The sequence below is a fragment of the Drosophila mojavensis genome, unplaced genomic scaffold (genome assembly GCF_018153725.1).
Source record: "Drosophila mojavensis isolate 15081-1352.22 unplaced genomic scaffold, ASM1815372v1 contig_74, whole genome shotgun sequence".
NCBI lineage: Eukaryota > Metazoa > Arthropoda > Insecta > Diptera > Drosophilidae > Drosophila > Drosophila mojavensis.
In genome coordinates, this window is record NW_025318899.1 from 15930541 (window position 1) to 15944073 (window position 13533).

A 13533-nucleotide genomic window follows, 5' to 3' on the forward strand; every position below is an offset into this window, starting at 1 on the left:
TTTTGTTGTTTTAGTTAATAGTGTCTTAATTTATTTATTACAGCAATCTCAATCTCAATGCAACTGATCGATAACAAAGCTGCTTTTACCTATCGATTAACCCGTCAATTAGCTCATAGTACAACACTCAACTTTTGTAATCTCAATTCAAAATCCGTTTATCAGGCACATACATGTACTCTCTCTCTATATATATACATACTTCTATGTGAACTCTAAAAACTGGAATAATTGCTGATATTTATAAAACATATATATAGATATATATATATACAATATATATATATATATACTATTTACTGATATTGATATTAATATTGATATTGCTTAAGCGATTGATATACAGAATCTAGTACAATAATTTTTGAAGTTAGAATCGATATTAGTTTTTCGACGATAACTCGTTAGGTCTACGAGTCTACGAGTCTATGTACTTTATTTTGATGCAAAAAGCCCAACCAATATGATATGTATTTGTATAGATGTTTTATTATTGCTGTACGTGTATTGTATGTACATATATATATATATTTATATATATATACATATATATAAAACAATGCAAATTTGTAACTAAATATTTATAGTGTGGGGAGAGGAACCTAAGAATATATATATATATACTTCAGCATATATATTTGATTGAGCTGTTCCACACTTTACATCTAGTTAAGATATTGTATTTGTGTGTATATTTAGCATAACAATTTAAAGAATTATACATATATCAATATATAGTAATTGTCTGAAGGCATATTAAATATGAGCTCTATTAAAAAATAAGAAAAACACAAACTAAATAAAATAAATTAAAAAGAGAATGTTTGTAAATATAAAAACGAAATTAATGAATTTGTCTCTTTATTATATAACAATAATGCTGAACTCTGCAATTGTCATTGAGAAAAGTACGGAACAATTAGCAGTAGTAGAGGTAGAGACTGAAGAAGATTATAAAAGACGTAAGAAAAAGATAATAAATAAGTGAGGAAAGGCAAGAGGTAGAGGATGAAAATTAAAGGAAGCTATGTAGGGGGAGAAAGAAGGAGAAGATGAAGATTATTAATAACATAATTGGAATTGAGGAACATTTTAGGGTAAAAATATATTTAAATGTAACTATTTTAGAGATTATGAAAAGGTTTTTCATATATCGAAAAATGATTGAATTAAGAATTATTTATTTATTTTATTGAGAATTTATTTTACTAAATAGCCCAGTACAGCTAGATAGATAAGAGGCAATTTAATGTATGATTTAGCCCAATTTTCACATATTGCCCGAGTCTTATCAGTACTATTAAAATACTAATCAAGTATTTGCCGTTGACACTCGAGTAGCCTATCTATAGATTTTCCATTTAATCTGTTTATATTAGGCCTACATCTTCAGGTTGAGCATCTTTGCTTTGCTGAAGGCGAACAAATATCTAGGCTTACGGTGAAGAGGGTTCCGTACTGCGATAATATCAGCACGCTGTCAACTGCCCGTTGCCGGAGCTACGAAACCCTTTCTCGAAAAGCTCTCGGATAGCGGATAGCGAATATGAGGGTTAACGGGTCAGGGGTCATTCCATTAAATTTGTCAGGACATAAAAATAAATTACATTTGGAGTTTTTGAACTTTTTGCATTTCGGCTCTTTAGCAACTTTCACCTACGCAGCGAATCAAGAGCTCAAACAGCAAATCCCGACAGTTTGTCCCCTTTTTTCTGTGTGTGGATATATAATTTGCTTTGCAGAAACTTTAATTAGATCACTTGAATGACAGACATAAATCTCTAGCCGCAATAATAAAGGCAGTGAAAGAAATTGAGATTGAGAGACCAAACCCGAAACCCGAAGCCCGAAACCCGTTTCGACATGTGGGTGGCCCTGGGCTGCTTGAGATGGGTTTGGGCTAGATGCACGCTTGAAAAGCTCTCGATGAAAACTTTTACAAACTAGTGAAAAATGCTCAAGCCTCGAATGAAAATGGAAATGAGTTGAGCTGACGTTTCTATGGCAGCCTCCTCCATGCAGGAGGTGCGCACTGTGTGGTGTGAGGCGCGACAAGTTGACATTCGAGTGTGGCAAATGTTTGTAGCGGTTGAAAAGCTCCGGGGTTAACAATGACGTCATAGCTGTCTATGTGTGTGTGTGTGTGTGTGCAAACTATTTTGGCGTACGCATTTCGTCATAAACGAGAATAATCAATAAGCCAGGCAGACAGAATGACGCAGCCAACGTGACATAATTCCAATACAGGGGCACCAACAGCAGCACCAACAGCAGCCACCGCTGCTGATAAGGCGAGGGTCAGTTCGGGTCGGGTCGGGTTCACGTTGTAGCAGAGACGTAAACAGGCCCCAAAACATGAAATTCAATTAGAAAACTTTTTGGCACGGCTAACAAGTACGTCGATGGTGCAGGCTCTGACGGCAGTAGAGCAGTCAGCCCGTTAGCCTTCAAGCGGACACCACCCGAAAAAACCCCCTCCCAGACCAGCTATAGCACGTGTACGCTCGTCAACACCTTGGAGCCAACCTTCGTCCAGCCTAAACCCAATATTGTATATATATATGTATGTATGTGTATTTCTTTTTTGCCTAATATGCTGCCCGCTGTGTCAGTGTGCGAAATGCAACAACGTGTCGCTCACACTCACACTTTCAACAAAGTAACACGCTCTCTCTATCTCCCACACACACTCTCTCTCCCTCTCTCTCTCTGGCTGTCTCGCTCTGGCTTTTTTGGGCGCAGCTTCCAATCGGGAGGCGTGCTGAGTGCTGCCTACCTGGCGAACTTCAGTTTGGTTGTTTGCGCTGCTTTGCTTTGCCTTCGATATTCGCCTGGCTGTCAAAGCGTTCTTTTGACGTTTCGCCATGTGTTGAGTTTTGCGCGTGGGAGACGCAGACAGACCGAGAGAGAGAGAGTGTGTGAGTGTGGCGCTCAGCTTCTCTCTGTGTGTGTGCGTGTGTAAAGAGAGCCGCTGAGAGAGCGCGCATTCGGAGAGAGCTTTCACCACAGCTGTTGTCTGCCTGGTTCGTTCGTTACCTGGTCTAGCGCCTGCTTCCTTTTCGGACTATTGAGTGAGATTTGTGCGGGACGAAATGTTTTGGGTGTGGGAGTGGGTGTGGTAGCTCCTTGTTATTGCTGTTGCTGGTGCTGCTGCTGCTACTACTGCTGTTTGGCTTGGCTTGCGTGCTGTTTACTGTGTTAGCTTTTTATAGGGCACTAAAAGAAATAGTAGATCACCTTGATAAGCAATTAAACATGAAGCACTTTGTGACGATAATGCATTTAGTTACTATAAAGACTCCCTCGGCTAAGTAAAACTAGATCATGGCACTCAGATTTATTATCAAAATTATAAAATAAAACTTAAGTGAATTAAAGAGCCGTTAAATTAAAAATTTTAAAAAGTCGGTGCAATTCAAGTTTGTATACGACATTTTTTATTACAAATATAATTAAATATTAATGAAAAACAAAAATGAAATAAAATGTATATTAATAAAAGTAAAGAGATCAGGATCTAATAAATAAAAAAAGAAAAATCTATTTTTGTGATTTTCATAATAATATTTATTTTAATAAAGTAAATAAATTTTTCTCTTGACAGGAAGTCTAGATTTAGGTCATGTCATTTTTAACAATGATTTTACGTTTCTTCTGATGTGTGATTCTTATGAGAATTGCTTATAACCGAAGCTAATCGGCTGTAACCAAATATAGTCATAAATATGATTTACCCATATGTAAGTGAATCAAGCGCATATGTACATACTTTTTGCTTTTAGGTTAAAAAAAAATCTTTTCTGTAATTCTCAAGAAAAATAAATTCTATATAAATTATGTAACTTAATTTATTATTTATTTTAAGGTAATTGAAACATGTACTTATTTGTATTAAATGAATGTTTTATATAAGCCACAGAGGGTCTCTTTTAAATAGTTTTATTTCATAAAAAATAGATTAGTCTATAAATACGAATTATTATAGTTAAATATAAATATGGAAAGTGCAGATCGGCCGTTCCTTACGATTCTAATCTTAATATTCTTATATATATATATACTCCTATGCTCTTTGCCTCTTCTTCTATCTCAGTCTTTTTCTCTGAAGTCTCACTCGTTCTCTCTTCCTTTCTATTTCACTTACCTTTCACATTTTTGTTAAGTACTTTTACTACATAATTTATGATTTATTTATTTAAATATTTATATTTTGTACTTTCTTGCAGTGCACAATTATGACTACATTTGGCAGATACTGTTTGGCGACTCTTCTATTTCGTTTCAACTTCTGTTTTCATTATGAAAGTAACGAACGTAGCAAACGAAACGAAAACAATTACATAGAAAGAAATTGCTGTGGCAAAAAGCACAGAGTAGGACACGACAGGACAGCACAGGACGGGACAGGACAGGACAGAACAGAACAGGACTTGCGTCTATCTCGACAGTCACAATAAAATAACAAAATCCAAACAACGCAAACTTTTGAGTGCAAATGCTAACAAAAACCAGAGACTGAAATTGTAACTGAGCCCGTGAACCGATTCCGAGACCGAGACAGAGCTTTAATTTCTACTCGCCAGCCAGTCGCCACATTCCAAAAGGGATGACAGGAGGCGTTGAGAGGGGCGTGAAGAGGGCGCGCTCTCATCGGGTGCCTATTCGGGCCCGATTCGTGCCTGGCCTGACAAAAGCCTACATTTTGGGGAAAAGCTCTGGCCCGACGAAGACACGACGACGACAAAGTTGGGCCCAAGTAGTCAGAGTAGTGGAGCCACACGGTTCAGACGGGGCGCTCCGCAGCAAACGCAGCTGAAACGCGCAAAAGAAAGCACAGAAAAAGCTGAAAAAAAATACATATAAAGTCAAGCAAATTATTCTAATAAAATATTTAATTACAAAAAAAAGTGTTTGAAGCAAATTAAAAAAAAAAAAAATCAAATAAATTAAGCAATTGTGTTTAACGGTTAAAATTCAGAGGCATGCTAAAATTATGTAGATACTTTCTGAGGCCTGAAGCCATGTGCAGAGCAGCAGCAGCACCAGCAGTAGAAGCACTGGCAATGGGAATGCCCAGCGGATTTCTATAAAAAAGAAGAGAAGAAACGGCGAAAAGCAGAGGAAACGAGAAACCAAAACCAAAAACCAAATGTGCACGAAAATCCAGCAAATGAAACAGTTTTTTGTAACCTTGAGCGCAACTGTGCTAAAGGCAACAACTGCTTAGTCAATAACAACTCGAAGCACTCAAAATACGACAGCAACAACAACAACAACTACATCAACAGTAGCAGCAGCAACACCAATAAAATACAACAGAAATTAAAATAGCAACCACACGGCCGTACATCATGGCGTATGGGTAATATCTGAATACGTATGGCACGACATATGCAGTAAATGTGCGAGGCAGCTGTGTTTAAATATTGCATTATGCACACACTGTGTGCTCCGTGTGTGTGCGTGTGCCACTGTGGCATGCCACTTGCCTCTGTCTCTGTCTCTGCCTCTGCCTCTGTTTGTGATTGTGTGTGTGTGCGTGAGCAAGTTTGTCAATGTGTTATTGTTAGAGATGGTGCCAAATGAAATATTAAGCAAATTAATTCATATAAATGCTTCAACTTGTATTTATGTGCCACTCGACAACAACAGCAACAACAGCAACAACAACAACAAGCAATAACAACAACAACAGCAACAACAACATGTTCGATGACGCATTCTAGAGTAGGGCAGAAGGTTAAATTACTACGGCAACAACGGCTACGGCTACGACAACGTCCACGGCTACGGCTACCGTCGAAATTCGCCACGTACAGCGATTCGGATTCGGAGTCCGAAAATATTAAAACCGATACCAATACCGAATCGCAGCACGCAAGTTGGCGATTTATAGGCGTGCGACCAACTACAATAAGCATCTCCTGCTACTGCTGCTGCCGCTACTCTGCCCGCTCCTGCCCCAACCCCAACCCCAACCCCAGCCCCAGCTCCGTCTATGCAATAGCTCAACGAAGTTCACCACCCACAATAACAAAGAGGCCCAGCAATAGTTGTTGCTGTGGTGAATTTGCCAATAGACAACAATTCAATATGTGCCTTGAGGCACAAGTGTGACCGTCTAACGCAAATAAATATCGTCAAGTATCGTTTAACTAAGGAAAAACAACAACAAAAACTGCAAAGAAATCAAAGAGCATACCAAATCAGGCATTGAAAAAGAATTAAAAGAAAGAAAGAAAAAAAATACTCAAACGTGCGTGTTAGCCGCTGCGAGAGCGTGAGACGGTCGGGAGAGCGTGACGCGTTAAATTCACCACGATTTGTTTTCTCCTCGTTGACGGGCAGCAGTTCGAATAAAAAAACTTTCACTCTCGGCACAACGTGGCGGCGGGCGGTGCGAAAGCATCGAGCAGGAAGCGCATAAAGTGACACACAAACACACACACACACAGAACACTCACACACACTCACACACACACACACACACGGAACACTAAACACTGAACACAGATAGCAAACCAGTTGAAGAAAGCCCACAGTAACAACAACTAAACAACGAGAATATCCGCAGCAGCAGCAGCAGCAAAACTTTTGCATGCCAGCAGCTGACTGCTGCAGGAAGCGTGCCACAGGACAGCAGGACGGCAGGACAGCCGTAGCAGCAGCAGCAGCCGCAGCGGCAGCAGAACGGTGCAGTGGCAGCAGCCACTAAAGGAGCGGACAGTCCGGCAGCGACTGCCTCGCCTGACTGCCTGTCACAGCCATTGAATAGGCCTCTTCAGCGCGAACACTGGCACAGGATACAGGCCAAGCACACACGCAACGCAATTTAAATGTATCCTTAGAATTTCAAACAGGTGAGCGACATTCATTGAGGAAGTTACCAAACACAAAAACCTACAAAATAGTTGCATATCGTTCGTTGTGTGCAAGGGAAACGAACCAAAAGACCAAATGCAACGGGTTTTTGTTTTTGTTTTCGTTTTCGTTTTCATTTTAGTTTCAGTTTTTATATTTCATGCAAGATAAATGAGCGCTTGAGAATTGTGAATGGAAACTTTTAGACAATTCATGTGACGGAAATGTTGCTGATTGTTGATTGTGATCAATTGTTGCCGTTGCATATGGAAGACAACTTATTTTATAGCAAAATGAATGGCCTTTGTAGAGTGTGCTGTGGGGTGTAGTTGCAGTCCATGAGTGTCCATAAGTGATATGAATGAGTTACATGGAGTAAGATATAGTCAATTTGTGTGCTATAGAGTATAATCTGTGATAGCTGAGCTCTATATTTGATGAAAAAATATTCTATAAAATAAAAAAAAATAAATAAATAAAAAAAAAAAAATTAAAATAAAATAAAATAAAATAAAATCAGATCAATAAATAAATACAAACATAAAAATAAAAAATAATAATAAAAAAATAAAATAAATAAAAAATGAATTTTTTATATTTATATCAAGCTTTGCTCAGTTAACAACTTTATTATTATTATTATTTATTTTGTGTTTATTTTTATTATTTATGAAGTGGAGTGTTAAGTGGAGTGAAGTGCAAAGAACTGTTTTTAATGTAAATTATTTTAGCATTTCATATCTGATTTACCTACCTATCTGAGTTTGTGTATTAAAAATAAAATTGTTATTATTAAAAAAAAAATTAATTAACTTTGACAAACAACAGAAATTTCTAGAAAACTAAAAATCTGATTAAAAAAAAAGAATTATTTAAGTTAACCAGTTAAATTGCTTTTATATCCGAAAGTTGGAAAAAAGTAATACAATAGTGAAGCAATATATATATACAATATCTAAATAAAAAAAAACCCACAGTAACTGAAAAATCATTTTGAATGATATACAAATTTAGAAAACAACAGCAGTCATTAAAATAAATATATATTAATAATTATAAATAAATAAAAGTACAAACAAATATTTGTAATCTAAAAGATTCTAATATTTCTAATTTTATTTTATTTCATTTAGTTTTTGTTTATAATTTCTGTTTTATTTGCGATCTTTTATTGTATCAAATATAAGCATATGTTTGCCCTCTATTTATTGCAATGATAATCATTATGGATAGTAGCTAGTAGCTAGATCTATTATTTCATTCACAGGCATATTATAATTCTGTTAAGAAACTTCTTCAGGTCAATTCAGATTTATGAACAGTTTACGTATTATATAGCAACTATGCTAGTATTATCACAAGTTGATCAACTCTATTTCATATTCGTCTCACAAATAGCTCTAGTAGCCGTAGTCAAATTCCGCCGTGCCTTAAGAGATATATATTCTAGTTATAAATTTGTCAACACGCAAATCAATTTTAGTTCCATACGTAACGTGAGACTCGGTCTATCTCTCTCTCTATATATGGTTGGGTTATTGTATCATTTATCATTCAGTGTTACCTGGCCATTATTTATGTTAAGTTGTCAACACACGATGGAGAAGCAGCGGAAGAAGAAGAAGAAGAAGCTAAGGGCGAGGTGTTTGGCTGATGGGTGAAAATTAATAATGTAACCGTTGTGCTCAGCTCACATCGGCGCATAAGTAATAGTTATTTAATGAGTTTTTCGGTTGGAATTCTAGCCAAAAAGTTGTTTGGCGCCAGGACATTTAATTAAAATTTGCGCCTAATTAAACGTCAAAACGAGGCCTGTGTCGAGGCGAGGCGAGGCCAAGAGGAGCGAGGGCAGCAGCTGACAGGACATTGGTAGGCGCTCAGGGCGTATGAGTGATTTGCATTTATACTCATCAATAGGCGCTTTATCTGTGTGAGTACAGGTATGTGTGTGCGTACGTGCTTCTCTCTCTGCCTCTGTGTGTGTGTGTGTTAGTAAATTATCAGCGTCTATTTAGTAGCTCGCATTGCAGCAGTCTGTTTGCCTGTTTGTTTTTGTTTCCCTCTCTCTCTATCGTTCTCTCTCGGTGTTTGCTTTTAATTGAAAATGAAAATTGATTTCGAGTTGTGAAAATATTCTGCACAATTGCGTGCCGTTTTCTGATAAACGTTATATGCACATTCCCATCTATTTACACATGTAAACGTGGCTCAGACGCTGTTTGCGTTTTGCGTTTTATATTTTGCATTTTATTAAATGCGCCCTAGGGTATGCAATATATTTATCCATTTTTTTTTTCTGCTCTCATTCTCCCACGTTTAATTGTTGGTCGAGCTTCTTCTAATTGCAACCCAGTCGAGGTCGCGCTGCGTTTGGGATAGCTCTGCCAATTAGTGTGCAATTTATGCAACTGAAGATGTGCTTTAATTGCCGTCGCAACGCGGGCGCACCATGGGCGTGGCCAGAGTGCCCCGGAGTGGATGATGAAGTGAAGTGCATATGATTCAAATTGAGTTAAGCTAGATGAAAGAAATCAATAGTAGGAGAGTGTATACACTACTTTGTCCGAGTAGATATGAGTAATTCAAGGTCTATTGGCATGGGAGAAGTAGTTGACTAGCAAATACTCTGTAGCAGAGCTGGACTTGTATGGATTCCAGTCATTGTTTTGAAGCATATACAAGAGAAAGCCATAAAAAACTTTTCTGTCCCAGATACTAAAAAACAAATACGGATTATGGGTATGATAATATATATCGATAATGTATTTTCTGCGGATAAAAATAGAAACGGAATTTAAATTCATGGCAACTTTATTACCAGAAAATTCAGTGCCAATAAACCTACGCCAAACGCATAAAAATATAAGTTCTATTAAAATTATAATAAATTCAAGATAGAAACTTGAATTTAATGCTGAGTGTTGAATTTTATTGGGAGGATTGTTTTTTTGCCTTACGTGTGGAAAATTGAGTCAGCAAATTGAAATTTTGCGTCTTATGCTTTTCAAATTTTTTTGCAATTCCGTTATAGCAATATAAATATTTATAATTTATTTTATGAAATTTTTATGTGTGCATATTTTATTAAGATTGATTTTATTGACTATTTCTGTTAACTATTCTCCTTATATGTATTTTATTTTATATTTATATTATATTATTATTTTTTGTATATTATAATTCATTACGCACAATTTTTTTTCTTTTTTCTTAGGTAATTTTATTTTGTAATATTATTTTTGATTATTCATTTTATATTTTATGCATTACTTTGAGCATTTTTTAGTAAATTTTAATTAATTTTTTTTTTAATTAAAATAAAAAATGCTCCTTGCCTTACCACATTAACTGTAAAATGTACAGAGAGAGGAAACCACATTTGATATATTGTTTGACCAATAAGTCTATTTCCGTCATTATCCCATATTTAGCTCAGCAGTTCAATTAAACTTGAGCTGTTAAACTTTATTTAGTTCCTTTCATGACAGAAAAAAAAAACTTTCTAACTGGCAGACTGTTTGATCCATGCATATTGCATATTCTAGACAAATAATCGGAAAAAAGAAAAAATAAACGCTTGGCTATAAATGTGCTCGAAGGTCGATAATTGTTTAGCTGCTCAATTATAGCAATTGATAAAAAGTGGTTATAAAAGGAAAGGCGCAATAAGCTACGAAATAATGCAAAATCAATACAAAACGATAGAGAGAGAGAGAGAAAGAGAGAGAGGCGAGTTAGAGAAATAAAAATAAGGTGAATTGCAGCTAGTAGAAGTTGACATCGTATAATAAACAAAGTAATAATCGTTTAGTTGCGTGGCAGGACTCGTAAGGCGGACAGGACTCGCTGGATAATACAATAATAAGCCCGCAATTAGTGTCATTGATAGATGTGATGCGATGCGATGCGATGCGATGCGATAAAGCCGCCAAACAGCTGCGACCCAAAGCATTTGCATTGTCAAAAAATTTGAAGCACAAAGGATGTGCTGGTAGGCCGGAGGATAAACGGCTCGACTCGACTCGACTCGACTCGATTTGATTCGGGCTACATTAAGTACAAGTTCTTTTCTAAATGCCTACCAGTTCCCTCTACCTCCCCCCTCCCTCTCTCACTTAGTATGCCCTTTTTATGCCGCTTTTGTCTGATTGAAAAAGTTGTTTGGGAGCGAAGGGCAAATCGCAATTTCAATTTTAATATTTCCATTCGCCTATGCGCTTTACAGCTCTGAATGGAAAACTACTGCGAATCGTTTCATTTTTCTTTTCCATATAGATGAGTATGAGTGTGTATGTGTGTGTGTGTGTATTTCCACTTTTGTTCATTTGCCACATTCCCATTTCGCATTCAGAGTTACAGTTTCAATGGCATCGCCAAGGCTGAGTGCCTGAGCTGCCGAGAACTTTCCTAATACAAGATGCTTAAAGGACGAACACAAATGATGTTGTAAGGCGAGTCAGCCTCCACTCTCTCCGCTCGCTCCACTCACTGTGCTCCTCCTCTTCCACTTTGCCGTGCGAGTCCTTGTCCAGAGCAACTAAAGCCTTAAGTGAATTAAGAGCCAAACTTGTAACATTTTCTTTACCTCGTTATTTTTTGCCCTCTCGTTCTCTGGCTGGCAGATCTCAAGGCTTTGCCACTTAATGAGCGACCCTTTCGCGTATGAAGTGCTCGAGCTACGTAAATAAAAACGGATTAGTTTTGCGGCAACTGTTTCCCGTAAATATCTATTAATGCTCTGCCCTCTCTCTCTCTGTCTCCCTCTCTCTCTATCGTTGTTTGACTGCCTCTCATGTGCTCACCTGTATCAGTTTTTGTTTCGGTTTCCGTTTCCCCCATTTCCCATGCCCCTTCCGGGCTGCCTTCAAAGCTCAGGCTCATTTAATAAAACAAGATTGATTGTTATGGCCCGGCCGAGTGCACAATCTAGCCGCAGGCTTACATCCTGCAGGCCTCGCATGCCACCAGGCCGACCAACAACTGATTTTCGCACAAGTTTTTCGTGTGTTGGCCAGAGCTCTATGCGTATTCATGATGAAGCATCTCACATATTGAACATGAATTCGCTATGTTTGCGCGCCGTGTGTGTGTGTGTGTATATAGAAATTAAATATAACATAATTTGCCCTACAAATAACATTTGATTAGTTGTATAACGAAATAAAGGAAGACTTTTATCTTAATAAATATAATAATTGTTATATACTTGCTGGTAGGGATATATTAAATTTATATATGTTGTGTGAGCAACTGAAAGAACAAAAGGGCGTTATCTATGTATATACAGTGCAGTCTCGATACTTTGTACCACGCTAAATCGAAAATCGTGATAAACTGAAAACAAAAGTCTTTCCCCTTGAAATAAATTCGTTTTGAATAATTCTCGATGATTTGAATTTCTGTGTAAATAGAAAAAATAATCTCCTTGCCATTTCGAATTATCGAGATTCTACTGTACCGAAAACCTGTTTAGGCAACTCCATTTGTCTTTCTACTTCTTGGATTCTTCTTAAACGACACTTTAAGTAATTCTCTTCTATAAAATTTAGCAGCTACACCTTTCAATTTTTTCAGCTGTATTAAAACAAACTCAAGAATATAGACAGTAGCACAGTTTTCATATTTTCTTTTAATGTTTCCCATTGATCTGCGCAACTTTCTCCATACCAATCGGAATTAAAGTTCTTCTTTGATGAGGCTGCAGGCCATTTGCTTCCCAGAATATTTTTAGTTCAGCGTGACGTTTATCATCTTATATTATCTTTCTCTCCATCTAACTCTCTATTTCGCTCTCTCCGTCTCTCTTCCTGTCCCCAAATTTATTCAAATAGCTGCCAGTTGTTCGAGGCTAAGCAAATCGATTAATGCATTCATAAATCATTGAACTGCTAGAGACTTTTAAAATGGAATTCCGATTTATTTGCTAATCGTTGAGCTCAACTATTTTGCATCAAATAGCAATTTGGGCTAAAAATGTGCAAGGAATGGCAACATAGAGAAACTATGTATATACTATATAAAATAAATTTTAATATTATGCTATCGAATTTTTGAGGCAGCCACGTAAAATATTGCGCCGGAGGCAGCCATCAGGAATATATATATATATATATGTATTTGTGAAAATTTTATAATCTTAGCTATATATATATATAGTTGTCTCTCTCTCTGTCTCTGTCTCTCTCTATTTATGTTCGTTTACTATGAACAGACACGTGAGCCACTGCCTTGTCGCATAATTCTTGGAGCAAAAGCAAGAGAGCTAGAGCAGGAGGCAGAGGGTGTAGTGGTGTGTGTGCTGCTGGTGCCTAGACCTAGGCCTAGGCCTGAGTGTGCGTGTGCGTGTGTGTGTGTCTATGTGTGTCTATAAGTTGCGTGAGTTCTTGTACTCTCAGACATTGTACACACTCCATAGTTGTCTATCGTCTGCGGCTTGAGTGCGCGTCTCGCTAACCTGCACTCACGAGTTGTTAAACTAACTTTCGTGACTGGACATGTGTTTAACTGTGTATGTGTATGAGCGTGTGTGTGTGTGTGTGTGTGTGTCTTGGCACAACTTGGCACACACTGGCAGCGCACATCGCCAAGGCTTCCCCTCGCTGGCAAATATGTAGTTCCATTTGCCTTTTACATTTCCACATTTCCTACTTGGCTCGTTTGCGTGTCTGCGCA

General features: G+C 37.4%; 1 protein-coding gene across 10 annotated transcripts in view; it reads left to right on the plus strand.

Moving 5' to 3' along the window:
* The first annotated feature begins 4753 nt into the window (after window positions 1-4753).
* Window positions 4754-13533, plus strand: part of LOC6582681 (whirlin) — a 40879-nt gene continuing 32099 nt past the window's right edge. For 5 of the 10 annotated variants that reach the window (XM_032730923.2, XM_032730927.2, XM_032730924.2 and 2 more), the window contains exon 1: window positions 4755-6860. The gene's annotated coding sequence lies outside the window, so the exon portion shown is untranslated. Of the gene's footprint in view, window positions 6861-13533 lie in introns of all 10 variants that reach the window. The other 5 variants (XM_044009410.1, XM_044009412.1, XM_044009411.1 and 2 more) reach the window with 2 other exon arrangements.